We start from the raw sequence: 14,793 nt of genomic DNA, 5'->3' as shown, positions 1-14,793 counted from the left end.
GTATCAGAAAAATGCAAACTAAACTATTATGAAATAACATTTCAGACCCATTAGAATGACTGAAATTTTAAAAAGATGAAGAATACCTAGTGTTGGCAAGATCACGAATCAAAATAACAAGTAATTCTCATATAAGGTCAGACAATTAACTTCGCGAACTCATCCTAGAAAAAGTGCTACATACCACATTGCTGAATGTCACTATGGTCACCTTTGAAGTACTCCCCTTGGGAAGCTATGCACTGACACCAGCGCCTAGTCCATCCTTCAAAGCAATTTTGGAACTCTTTTTCTGGAATGGCTATCAGAGCTGTTGTCGTATTACTCTTGATGTCCTGAATGTCATCAAAATGTCTCCCTTTCAATATTCCCTTTATCTTTGGGTAAAGAAAGAAGTCACTGGGGGCCAGATCAGGTGAGTAGGGAGGGTGTCCCAATACAATTATTTGTTGATTGGCTAAAAACTTCCTCACAGACAGTGCCATGTGAGCTGGTGCATTGTCATGATGCAAGAGCCATGAATTGTTGGCAAAAAGCTCAGGTCGTCTAAATTTTTCATGCAGCATCTTCAGCACTTCCAAGTAGTAAACTTGGTTAACTGTTTGTCCAGTTGGTACAAATTTATAGTGAATAATCCCTCTGATATCAAAAAAGGTAAGCACATTATTGCAACAAGTTCACAAAATTAATTATCTGACCTCATACTTGTTAATGATTTTGTAAAATAGTACTGGAGAAATGAAAAACAGTATTTTTTCAATTTTTAGAAAACAAACAAAGTTACCCTGTGACCAATTATACATTTAGGTATTTATTTAAGATAATTGAAGACATGTGCTCATAAAAAGACATTTGCATATATGCTCACAGTAGTTTTATTTGCGGTTGTCAAAATTGTAAACTACTCTAATATTCATCAATAGGTAAATGTATAAACCAATTGTAGTTTAGCAATGTGATGAATTATTACTCAGAAGTATACAGGAACAAATTACAGATACAACAAAAAGTGTCACAAGTGACATGCCACCACTTCGGTGCTATTCTATTGGTCACATGGACTGACTTTGTTACAGGTGAGGGAACACACACAGTGGTATGAAGAGTGTGAATACCAGAAGATTGAAATCATTTTGGAGGCTAGCTGCCTCAGATATGGATATCTGGTGGTGCATTGGAATATAGAGTTTTGGGAGTGGAGGAAACCAGTATGGCCTTTTTGGAGTGGAGGAGACCAGTGGGGCCGGGAAGAAAAGTTGTGGTCAGATTATATAGGAAATTTGACTTGTATGTGGCTGAAATCAAATAGGCATTGTCCAAAATGAATCATGAAAGGGACTCATCTACAGTAATGAGATTGCAAATAATATTGGATACAACTCATTCACAAGGACTCAGTTTTGGAAGCAAGACTAGGAAATACATGGTCCTCTTGCGTCCAAAGGTATCCAATTGGCTTTGCTCATTGGTGTGGGTCTGTTGATATTGATAGATAATTTGCAAATTGTGTTGTCGACACAACATTTAATCTGCTCTGAGCAGCTCATAAACAACACTTTGATTAATTCTTTCAGTCGGGGTCTTCTGGACAAGATTTACAAGCTCTGCTTATTTGGATGAAAAATAGAGAGACACAAGCTGTCAGTATATGGGGAAGGGGAAGATGGAAAGCTTTCCTTACTTTTTTTCCTCTCTTTCTTTTTCTTTTTCTTTTCTTTTGGTTGAATTTAAGACATGTTTTGTAATCAGTATTTTAAATATTTGGTTCCACAAGGGAAAGAGTTCATTGTGGAACTCAGCAACTGGCATGAGGCAAGGCTCAGTGTCAGAGTGGAGTAAGTCAGGACAGACAGCGGGAGCTTGTCAATGGAATACTATACAGACAAAGAGTCAGTGAAGCCTAAGGCAGGAGATGACTTTCTGAATTAGCCAATGAATTCCAGAAACCTGTTGGACAATCACAACTCAGAGAGCTTGCCATCCACACTCCCTATGGAATACTGAAATATTGTGATGAATAGAAGACTTTTATACAAGCAGTGAATAAAAAGAGGCTTTCTATAACATAAATATAAGGGGAAGTATGCATTATTGTTGAATAATTCTTTGTGTGTGTGTGTGTGTGTATGTGTGTGTGTGTGTGTGTGTGTGAGAGAGAGAGAGAGAGAGAGAGAGAGAGAGAGAGAGAGAGAGTGTTGTTCTTCTCCTGTATTTTTCCATGCCAGTCCCCCACCCACCCCTAAGCCCCTAAATCTGTTTAGCTGAGTGGTTTCTATTAATTTTGGCTTTGAAATAATTTTCTCTTGAAGCCTGCCTTTTAATCAGCATCTCTCTACCTTTGTTGATTTATCCTAGCCAAGCGAGGCCACTAGAGTTCTAAAACACTGTATATGAAACTCTCTTATATCACTTTGAACATGGTAATCATCCAGCAACTTGGGCATAAAGACCTGGAAGTGAATGTCTTTTGGAATAAGGTCCTGTCAGAGCCATTAGGACACAAGATGTGCAGGCAGTCTGTGGCAGATAGGGGAAAAAGATCCAAGAAAATAGCTATCTAATAATGTCACAGCTATTAGAAATGAAAATAACCCAATCCCAACAGTTCCTCCTTGAATTTGTCCCCTCTTATGCCTGTCTGTTCTCAAAGGGAATAATACGATTTTTATGAGCTGCATTTTGGAATGCGCACATTTCCAGTGATCACGCCAAGTTTTTCTTTTGTTGTTCACATCTGCATCTTTCGATATGATGAAGAATCAACAAGAAAGTAGATTTGGTTTTGTTCCTTTGTCAAATACAGTTCACTTTGGGACACAATTGGGAAAACACAACCATTACATCCATAGCAGAAAACCAAAGCTGAATTTTCCATTAGTGGCAGTTATACGTTGTAAGGTATTTGCGAGGCCCTTGGAAATAGTAACCCAGATTCAGAAATTAGTAATTACATTGACCTTGACATCTGTCCTCATTACCTTGTTCCCAGCTCACACAATTAGTTTAGTTGAAAATGTCATCAAAACCCTGTGTTTTAGATCTATTTCTAGTAAGGAACTCCTTCCAATCATTGCCCCATGAAAATTATAATATTAAGGACACAAAGGTATACGTGTATCTAATTGCAGTAATTGTGTTGAGAAAGAATTCACATAAATCTCCTTTAGGGGTTTCATTCTGTTTGATGGCCTTCATGTACTCTCTTAAAACTGAAATGATCTCAAAGCAGTGTTCTACAAAAGATTATCAGCAATTATTGTCTATGAAAAGAGAAAGGGCGAAAGAGAACAATTTGAGCGGTTCACATTGTGGAATAAACTTCAGGCTTTTAACTTAAGGACGGCAGAGTCTGACAAAAGCCCTGCGATTCAGGAAGTCCCTGTTTCCTGTGCTCACTCTCTCTCCCACCCTCTGGGCCACAGTTTGTTGAAAGCATTATTGTTGTACAAGCAAATATGCTGACAGAGTCTAACTGTAACACTACCCTCCTGAAAAATGAGGGAATCACATGCTCATACAAAGAGGAAAATACCTAGTGATTTTCAATCTTCTGAAAATAGCAATAGTCTATTGGCTTTATTTCATGATTATAAAAGCCTAATAATCTATGATAGCTGAAAGCAAATGTGATTTATTAGGGTCTCTCACAGACAGAAGATAAACCCATAATGTGCAGGCAAACATTTCTTTCTTTTTTTTTTTTTTAAGGCGTGTGCTAAAAGCAAAATAGTCAACAGCTTGCTTACTCTGTAGCTCCAGAAAGCAATGATATGAGGCTCTGAAATATCAGAGCTGATGAATGGTAGAAGAAAAATTATAACTGTTGTTCTATGGTGAGATAAACTTTCACCTCGTGAAGAAAATATACATTACTGAAACTGATTGCAAACAATCAGCACTGTATAGTCTTCTTCCCTAACTGAGCAATGTTTGAATTTGTGCCTTTCCGACAAATGCATTAATAACATTTAGCCATGAGATATTTGTGGAAGAAATTGGAAATTGTTTTTAATTTGTTGGTTTGGTGAAGCGATAATATATTGAGCCATGGGGAGGAGGTGAAAAAAAAACCACTATTGGTATATGATTTCTATTTGCATATGTAAATATATTGATGCACACAGAGCCATTTTGTTCTTATAAACTCTTCCACACAAAGAAAAGGGTTAATGGACAGGGAGATTTAAAAAGCTGCATGACCATGTTGTGAAATATGAATTTAACACATAACTCATTGGAGGCCCCAATGAGTTATGGGCCTCATTTACTGCATATTACAGACGTTTTTTCCATATTCCTCTGCAACAAGGCATATGGTTTAAATTAGTTTCATCTTGGGTTTCCTAGGATCTTTCATGGACTGTTTTCTTGCTCTTTCAATTCTACAGTAAGATGCTATTAAGTGCAGTTCTTTAATTACCATGTGCAGCAAGGCCTCAGGAACGCATTCTGTAATAGCCACAGTGGAGTAAGCTTTTGAATCAAAAATTCACACACAGTTAATGACTTAAAGAAGCTGAACGTTCCTTATGGATGAAGGTGAAAGGGGAAAAGTCAGTGTTAGCTGGGGGTGGAGGTAAGGGCAGTTGGGGATGAAAACATTCAGACACACCTTCCATTGACTCAAGGAAAAACATTCTGTGACAGGTAACAGCATCCTGAAGGGTTAAGAATATTAAAGGACCCCATTTCCCATAACTTAGCTCATAAATCATATTTTCAGGTACTTTACATGATTTATGAGAGGCTGGCTGTCTGCATGATCCGTAAGTTGCTTTAGAATGGCAACTGGTACTTCCAAAACAGAGCCTTAGATGAATCCACATTTCAGAGAAGACAAATCTCTGCAGACAAGTCACCGGAAAGCTGGGATACAAGGCAGCATCTGTAGTTCACTCTCCATTTCTGAAACTCGAGATGTAAAGTCAGAGTAATAAGTGGGAAAAACACTGGGCTGAAATCACGACGCTTGGGTTTTTACTTTTTTCTCACCACTATAACCTTGATTAAGCCATTTATTTTCTTTGGGTCTCACTTGCTTCTCAGTAAAATAAAGGATCCAGGGCCTCCCTGTCCCTGAATATATATTATGCATTGCATATGCATAAATTACATGTTCATTACAATACATTGCAATGCATAAATTATGTGTGTATATTTATATCTTCTTTCTTATCTACTCATATTTACACAGTACATATTGTGTGATATGTGTATATATACATATATATGTATTGTATGTATAGATATATATGTATATACATATATATGTCTATTATCTATAATGTCTTCTATAATATTTCCTGAAATGACTATATACATCTTTACATAAACATATATATATATAAGAAGTATGTATATATATATATACACACACATATATATACACACACATGTGCTCATATGTATGAAATAATTAATACATGTTATACATAGTAAACTGTATCAGCTTAGTGGTTCTTGTTACCTAATTTAACCTGTTATTCTGAAAACCATAAATGCTGACTTCCAAAAATGTTAAATTTATGAATAGAATTGTAAAGTTTAATCAAGAGCTCTATTCAGTATTATAGTGTCTAAAATTATAGTGTGTAAAAAGTACTATGTTGTTCTCCTTCAGAAATAAAAACTTACAGGAAATTGCTACTTGACATTGATCATGGGTAAATGGAAGATCTAAAGAGAAATTTATAAAGGATGTCTTGTTACTTTATATTATGAGAGTAAATTCCATTTTGAGGGTGGATTAAAATTCACCACTTTGTCATTAGACCTTTATTCTAATGCAACTCATCCATATTTGTGTTTTATATTGGAGGACTATTACATCTTTTGAAGCTTTTCTGACAGGAGGAAACTCAGTATATATTGATCTCTTTGCGAAAGGCACTGTAACCCATTAGATTATCTGGAAGTTGTGTTTTATTGAATATATGAGGCATGAGGAAGATTCTACAGGATATATATATATATATATATATATATATATATATATATATATATATATATATATATATGAGAAGTAGAATATTTATGAGCTCAGAATTATTTACATTGCACAGTGAATCAGTTGAGAAATATAAACCTAAACTTTCCATTATTAATAGGAATTTAGATACAGGTTTTTCTCTAATAAACTGTCCATTGCCCTTGTGTGTCAAAAAGCTGCTGATCTCCAGTGCTTATGCATTACCTGAAGCCACTGCCTCTCTCTCAAGCTCTAATCAGCTACCTTAGACCAATATTTCTTCAGATCTGGTCACTTGGGCTTGTTTTAGTCAGTTCAGGCTGCTGTAACAAAAATACCATAGCCTGGGTGGTTTAAACAGAAATTGAGGTTCACAGCTCTGGAGACTGGGAGATCCAAAGTCAAGACACCAGTCACTCAGCTTCCTGGTTTGTAGAGGGACACCTTCTTGCCGTTTCCTCACATAGTGGGGAGAGAGAAAGAAGCTCTCTCATGTGTCTTCATGTAAGAGCAGACTCATCCCGTCCATGAGGGCTCCATCCTCATGACCTAATACCTCTCAAAGGCCCAATCTCCAAATACAGTCTTCTTCCCCCTTATCCGTGGTTTCACTTTCCATTGTCAACTACAGTCAGAAAATATTAAATGGAAAATTCCAGAAATCAACAGTTTACAAGTTTTAATTGCATGTCGTTCTGATGAGTGTGATGAAATCTCACACCACCCTGCTCCATCCTGCCCAGGATAGGAATCATCCCTTGGTCCACTGTATCCACACTGTATATGCTATCCGTCCATTAGTCACTTAATAGCTGTCTCAGTTGTCAGACTGGTCTTTAAGAGAGAGAGAGAGACCATATCCACATTAATTTTATTACAGTATATTGTTATAATTGTTCTATTTTATTATTAGTTATTCTTGTTAATCTCTTACTGAGCTTAATTTATAAACTAAACTTTATCATAGGTATGTATTGTAAGAAAAAACATAGTATATACAGGGTTTGGTACTATCTGCAGTTAAGCACAAGGGGGGATTACTGTGTCATCATATTAAGGATTAGGGTCTTAACTGAATTTTGGGGGGACGCAAATGTTTTGTTTATAGTAGGTTATTGGCCCCCTCTTCTGGAGAAACCAACTCTGCTCTTCCAATGAGTCTCCTATAGCTTCCTTATTTACTGCTGTCACTTCCACTCACTTTCAGTCAAGAGTTTTTTCACTGAGTTTTTGGACTGAGGATCTTATCTGTCTTGTTCATGTGTTTCGCTGAAGCATGCTTACCATCACTTTCTTCTATTAAAGTCCTAGACAGCTCATTTGAGGGCCAATTTAGATTGTCTACATGAAACTAGGAGCTTTTAAATAAGATAATATATATATATATATATATATTTTTTTTTTTTTTTTTTTTTTTTAATTTTTATTTTTTTCCATAATACTATTTTTGGAGTTACTAAGTAGAACTTACTGAGTTCACTTAATGGAGGTTTTTACACAGTGCCTACTGTATTAAAGTATTCAGAATAAGAAAATATAATAAATCAGAGGCTGACAGAATACAAACAGAAAAGAGATATGTTATAAGACCCTCAGATCCTGCAGGCCTTTGGTATTTTCCAAAGGCTAATCTATCCATGGGTTGCATTTTGTGTGTGTGTGTGTGTGTATGTGTGTGTGTATGTGTGTGTGTGTGTGTGTGTGTGTGTGTAAAAAAGTCTGGAAATAACTCCCAATAGTCAATGTTTATCTGAGTTGCAGAGGAAGGATAAGAGGGGCAAGAAGGACTAAGCACTATATTTGCTTTTTAATCAGTATACTTTTATATTGTTGGGTTTTTAAAAATAATAATGAATTTGCACATTGAATCTTTAACTTAATGTTTTAAGAATGTAATGATATTTCATAGAAGAATTTTCATCAAATAAATGACCTTGGTAGATCATCTTATGAATTTTTAACTTTCATATTTATTAATTTGTATTTAAATAGTATTCTTTATGAACCCTTTGTTTAAACAATTATAATTTTGGGAATCAATTAAAATGTATAAACATATGTAATTAAATGTTCATAGTAGTCATAAATATGATTGCTACCATATATTTGTATATATATGTATGAAAAATACCTTTATCATGCAAAAACATTTAGTATCTTAAAAAAAAGTAGCTGTATTTCTTGCATTATTAAGAAAACAAAAATCTACGTTTAGGTTTGAGAATATTTTGCAATAAGTTTATTTGATTGTTTTCTTTCTTTCCCAATAAAATTAAAACTCCATTAAGTCACCGATGTTATTTTGTTCACCACTGTATTTCCAGAGGCTAGAGCAGGCACATAATAAGCATTCGATAAATATTTCTGAATGAATAAACAATGTAGATGCCAAGAATTCTTCTTCTTTTTGTCTTAGCTCCAGTAATTTGTAAGTGTGAGTATATAGGAATAACTGAGAAATATTTTTTAAATGAAAATCTTGGATACCATCCTGAAAGATCAGAAGGGGCAGGATAGATCTCAAGAATCTAGCTGTACACACATAACACACACATTGACTTGAGTAAAATGTATTTTGTAATTTTTAACAATAATTTATTTATTGTCTTAACATTTTTAATATACTAATATATCTGTATAACAGCTTCTTAAAAATGAATTGCTGATCAAAAGGAAATGCATTTTATACATTTTCAAAATAAGATATTGTCAAATTTCCTTCGGGATTTATAGATGATGTAATACAGAATTGTACACCTGAAATCTATGTAATTTTACTAACAATTGTCACCCCCAATAAATTAAAAAAAAAAATTTCCTTCCCTAAATCCTCAGAATCTCAATAATGAAAATGTTTGTTCTCAACATTCTAATCAACATTAGATATTAACAATTATTTTTTGTTTTTACCGGTTGATGGATGAATATGAGGTGTGGCAATTAAGTTCGCAAACTTGTTGCAATGATGTCGCTAACCTTTTTTGATATCAGAGAGATTATTCATTATGAATTTGTATCAACTGGACAAACAGTTAACCAATTTTACCATTTGGAAGTGCTGAAAATGTTGCGTGAAAAAGTTAGACAATCTGAACTTTTCACCAACTCATGGCTCTTGCATCATGACAATGCACCAGCTCACACAGCACTGTCTGTGAGGTAGTTTTTAGCCAGTAAACAAATAACTGTATTGGGACATCCTCCCTACTCACCTGATCTGTCCCCCAATGACTTCTTTCTTTACCCAAAGATAAAGGAAATATTGAAAGGAAGATATATTGAAAAGAAATTTTGAAAGGAAGACATTCAGAACATCAAAGGTAATATGATGACAGCCCTGATGGCCATTCCAGAAAAAGAGTTCCAAAATTGCTTTGAAGGGTGGACGAGGCGCTGGCATCGGTGCATAGCTTCCCAAGGGGAGTACTTTGAAGGTGACCATAGAGATATTCAGCAATGAGATATGTAGCACTTTTTCTAGGATGAGTTCGCAAACTTAATTGTCAAACCTTGTATATATCTTTAGTCTAACATTTTTTTCCCTAATTATTCTAGTGTTAGCCAGTTTTCTCTGTTTTTTGATCATGTATATTTCGTGGTTTATAATTTTTTTGTTAAAATATTTTGCTCATTTTTGTATTGGGTTATTTGGTTTTACTTTAAAAGCTGATTCTATTACATTATTTGTTACATATGTGGCTAATATTTTTTGTGTATGTTTTATTTTGACTCTTCTCATGATCGTCTTTAATCACACAAAAATTTTAATGAATTAAAATTTACCTCTTTCCCTACTACTTTCTGTCACTTGTATTTGCACCTTAAGATTTTCCTATCCCAAAGTCATAAATGTAGTCTCTTGCTAAGATATTTTTGCCTAATTTCTTTTTTCAAAATTTGATTTAGGTTTTTATTTCTTATAGTATTTTCATGACCTATGCTAAGTAGGATACAATTTATTTATTTGTTTTGGAATTAGCTATCTAATTACTTCAACATTATTTAATTGTTTATACCGTACCCACTAAATTTGAAATATATCAAGGTTAATACAGCACAATCATATATGAATATTGGTCTGTTTTTAGACTATCTATAATTTTTCCTTGATCTATTCCTCTATCCTCACACCAATATCTTACAAACTATTTTAATTACTATTAGTGTATAATATCTTGCTATCTGGTAATAAAACCTCATCGTTAATATACCTTTTAAAAACTTTCCCGGCACTTCTTACATATTTTCTCTTCTAGAAATAGTTAGAATTACCTTATCAAGTCCTACAAAAAAATTTGTTGGGATCTTGATAGGTATTTAACTGAATTGCTGGTTTAATGTGAGGGAAATTAATATCTTTACAATGTTACGTCTTCCAGAAACATGACATATCTTTGCATTTATTAAGATATTCTTTTATGACCTACCTGGTATTTAAAGAGGTAGTGACAGTTGAATCCCATTGGCTTTTGAGGTATTGGAGTAAAAAGTGTTTACATCCTCAGCCTGCTAATTGCAAACTGCTGGCAAAAATCAACCTGGAACATTATGTCCCATCATGTAGAAAAAAAAGCATAAATTAAAAAAATAAATGAGTTGATTCTTCAAAATGCAGTTTTCAAGGCCTCCAAATTATAAGTCACCAAAAAGTATTTTGTCTTGTGTTTTGATGGTATGAAGCATAGTAAAATTTTAATCGACATTTTCATACCCATTAGTTCTCCAACCAGAAAACAATATATATCATTTTTGAATTTATTTGTTGACACTTCATGCTTTTTATTACATAATTAATTTAAAGTAAATGAAACAGTATGCATCACTTGTTAAATGGGAAAAGTAAAAATTTGTCTTTATATAGTATGAATACTGTTAAAGATTTTATTAGCATCGTTATAATATGGTATTTAATAATATACGCATCCCAAACTTCTTTTACTTTAAATTATATATCACATCAAGAGAAAATGATAAAATGATGGGAGACAAGACAGGAGGCTCAGGAGGTGATCGGTGAGAGGAACGGATGTTTTGAAAGACAAGCAAGGTGGGCATATGTTTTTAGGAATTTGCTTTCTGTTTCTTAACTGGAATTGTGCCCAGTGCCCTTTGTTTCTTCTTTTGCCTCTCTTTTCTTTTTCTTCAAGGCCTACACCAAGAAACTGGAGAAGGAGCTGGAAAAACGTTGAATAACCTGGCTATTGACTATGTGGTTTTCACTGAGTGATCATTGCTACATTTCTATCAGAGCTTAAAGCCATCATGCTAAACATAGCAATAGCTGTGGCTGCTTTGCATTCCTACTCTGTTTACCCCAAAATAAGACCTAGCCAGACCATCAGCTCTAATACATCTTTTGGAGCAAAAATTAATGTAAGACCCAGTCTTATATTATGTTAATATAAGACCAGGTATAATATATAATATAATATAATATAATATAATATAATATAATATATACCAGGTCTTATATTAATTTTTGCTCCAAAAGATGCATTAGAGCTGAAGGTCCAGCTAGGTCTTATTTTCGGGGAAACACGGTATATAGTGACTTAATTTGAGTAACAGTATTAATATTTTATCAAGAAATCAACATTTTTCTTTTAAATATGTACTTTTAAAGCTGTTTTGTACCCCAAGGTGTGATTTATGATACCTTGAGGCTCAGATATTTTCTATGGGGACAGTGTTCCCATTCTATTACAAAAGTCAATTGATCAATAGAATTAAGAAACGCAGAACTTTCTTTTAGAGTTATCTAGTGTCACCGTGGCTGTTTGAAGAGTTCAAACACTGATTCTCAGTTACAACGTTCTAAAAAGGAACTTGTCATTATGAATGTGACATACAGTTGGAGGTACATAGCTGATATCTTGGGCCTAAAGCTCTTGGTCTTGTCACATGCTTGAACCTCAGCAGAGGCAGGGAAGAACCTCAGTGACAAACTTAAAAAGGCCGCATGAACAGGGCCAATATGCATTTCGTCCATAACACAGTGGGTCAGTGGCTGAAGACTACCATGGCCCACCTAAAGTTTGCCTCTGCAATTCACCCTAGAATCTTGGCATAATACTGGGGGAAGTCCCAAGAAGAAACAGTTATTCCCACCAGAATAGGGAGGAAATTAAAGGAGATAAGTTGGTATTTTGCAGTATATGTACTTTTCCGCATTCTGATGAATCCAGTAGATTCTTCCTTACTTGTGATACCGGCCTTGTTCTCAAACAAGTCTAGAATTTTGAATCTTTCTCCCCCAAAACCGATCTCTTTTTCCAGCTGTTACAATGTTTGTGTCTGTGTTTGGATCAAAGGAGGTCAAAGATACCTTTTACCCCCAGACATTGAATAATATGGTATAGGGATATGATAATTTATCCCTTAGGCTGCCAGTAATGGAAATCAATTTGGACTACCTTATGTAAAAAGGGGGGATTCTCTATAAAGATAAAGGGGTGTTTTATTGGGTTTGAGAGTGTGAATGTAGCTGGAACTTGGAATGGGACTGGGAACAGGAACTGGGGAGGCATTAGAAACTCTGTCCCTGTTTGCGTCTTTTGCTTGTCCACCTTTTCCATCTCCTCCCTCCCTCCTCATTCTGCTTTTCCACCCCATTGCAGAATCTTGCATTACATTTCCTCATTGTGCCTGGTGCAGTTGACTAAAGGAATCTCAGCACCAAATTAAGAGAGAAAATTTGATGGGACAGGAGGCCTTTCTCAGAGTCTAACACTTATTGAGTGGCCACGTTTTTCACATCACAATCCTGCCTTCTTCATGCAAACAGACCCCTAACCACCCAGCTCTTCATCCTCCTTGACATGACCAAAATTGCCTGACTTGGCTGCCTGTATTTATCTAGGGCCTTCATGTAGGACTCCCTATTTGAGTAGTGTGTATTACATAGCAATGAAACCTTTGTAGCAGAGCATTTACCCATGAGAAGCACATAAAAGCTCACATGAAGAAACATATGAAGTAATCAAGTTGATAGATTATGCCCATAGACTACAATCTTCTTTTTTATTTCCCTTCCTTTTCCAAATTTCTTTCTATCTGGTATTTAATGGCATGCTTTAACTTTCTTTTTTCTTCTCTCTTGTTCAAAACTAACCCTCAAACATATTTTCCCTGGTTTCTTTCTTTAAAACTATGATTCTGCCCTTGCAATTTTACTTTGCAAAATCCCTGCAATGTATTATTTCAGCATGGCGATGTAATGATGTTTGACGTGAATTTCTGTCTACTGTGTACCTCTACGTCCCTGGCACTCTTCACAATGTACAGGAGGCAAAAAACAAACAAACAAACAAACAAACAAAGAACAACAAAAACATTTTCTTAATCTCATAATCTCACTCCTTTACTCCAAATTTCATCCTCTTAACAATTTTAAATGAATCTTGAGTTTTCCACTTCTGACCGATTTACATTTTTCTTGGTCGTGTGCTGTGGAACAGCTGCTGTTTTCTCCCAGAAGGGGGTGGGGGATGGTTTCCATGGAGATGGTGATGACTCTGCTCAGATGTGGACACTTCCAATATTCCCACTGCATTTGTAATTTCCACCGTGCGTTCCATGTGGAGCTCCTAAGTAGTTTCATTTCCTTTGGCAATAAACGCTTTGGAATTCTGATTCTAGAACACTTTAATTGGCCCTGGTTTGTGGCTACCAATTTATTAAATTGATATCAAGATGTATTTATTTGTCATTGAGTCTTTACATGGTTATATGCTACAGAAGGCAATTAAAACAGCTATAGTACCTTCAGAAATAGGATACGTTACCATTGTGTTTCAGCCATAGTGGACATAAAACAAATGATCATTGATGGACTTGTATCAATATAAGGACAACTTTTAGTTCCATTATGTTGCTATAGGAAAAGGAAAGAGAGAGAAACAGAGAGAGACAGAGAGACAGAGAGAGAGAGAGAGAGACAGAGAGAGAGACAGTGAGAGAAAGACAGAGAGAGAGAGAGAGTGAGACAGAGAGAGAGAGAGAGAGAGAGAGAGAGAGAGAGAGAGAGAGAGAGAGAATTAGTTTGGGAACATTATTAGCTAATTCATCACTTACAATCTGCTTAGTCGTATTATAAGTCTCACAAAATGCTGATTTTAGAGATGATCTTGCCTAACTTAATGAAAAATAATTCAATGACTTAGGCAATACAGCTGGTATTATAAGAAATGATGGAATACTGGGAGGCCATACTTTTTTAGCATTGGTTATTTAAAGTGTGAAAAATGTAGAAGTGAAGAATAAATAAAATTAAGACCTATATTTTCATCATTCGTTTATTCATTAAGCGAATGTTTATTGAGGACCTACTTTGTACTAGACTGCTAAGCACTACAGATAAAATTGTGAACAAATATAGTCTCTCTCTTTTTTTCTAAATAGTCTCTTCTTTGTGGAACTTAGAGTCTAATGGAGGATTATTAAAAACTCACAAATATACAATGACAAGCAGTAATAATATCTCAAAAAAATACAGGGTGATATGAAAGCATTAAACAGGAAGGCAGACTCCAGACTGCGGTGTGTGTGGCAAAAATAAATATCAAAGCTGAGTCGGCACTAACCGGACAAGGGTCAGGGTGGGGTTTTAAGCAGAGTTAGTGTTTCATGCAGTGCTTAGTAATTGCTAATAATTGGTGTTCAGTTAGGATATTTGAAGCACACATCTAAATACTCTACCATGAGCAAGGTTCTGTTATTACCTCCACATATGAAAAAATGGAATGCAAAGAAGTTAAGTACAAGATTAGAGACATGAGGCCAAGATTTGAACTGAAGAAGTCTGAACCCATACCTGGTCACTACTC

This window comes from Rhinolophus sinicus, chromosome 1 (assembly GCF_057876585.1).
Source record: "Rhinolophus sinicus isolate RSI-liver-muscle chromosome 1, RSI-T2T, whole genome shotgun sequence".
In the NCBI taxonomy this organism is placed as follows: Eukaryota; Metazoa; Chordata; class Mammalia; order Chiroptera; family Rhinolophidae; genus Rhinolophus; species Rhinolophus sinicus.
Note: the sequence above shows the minus strand (reverse complement) of the source record.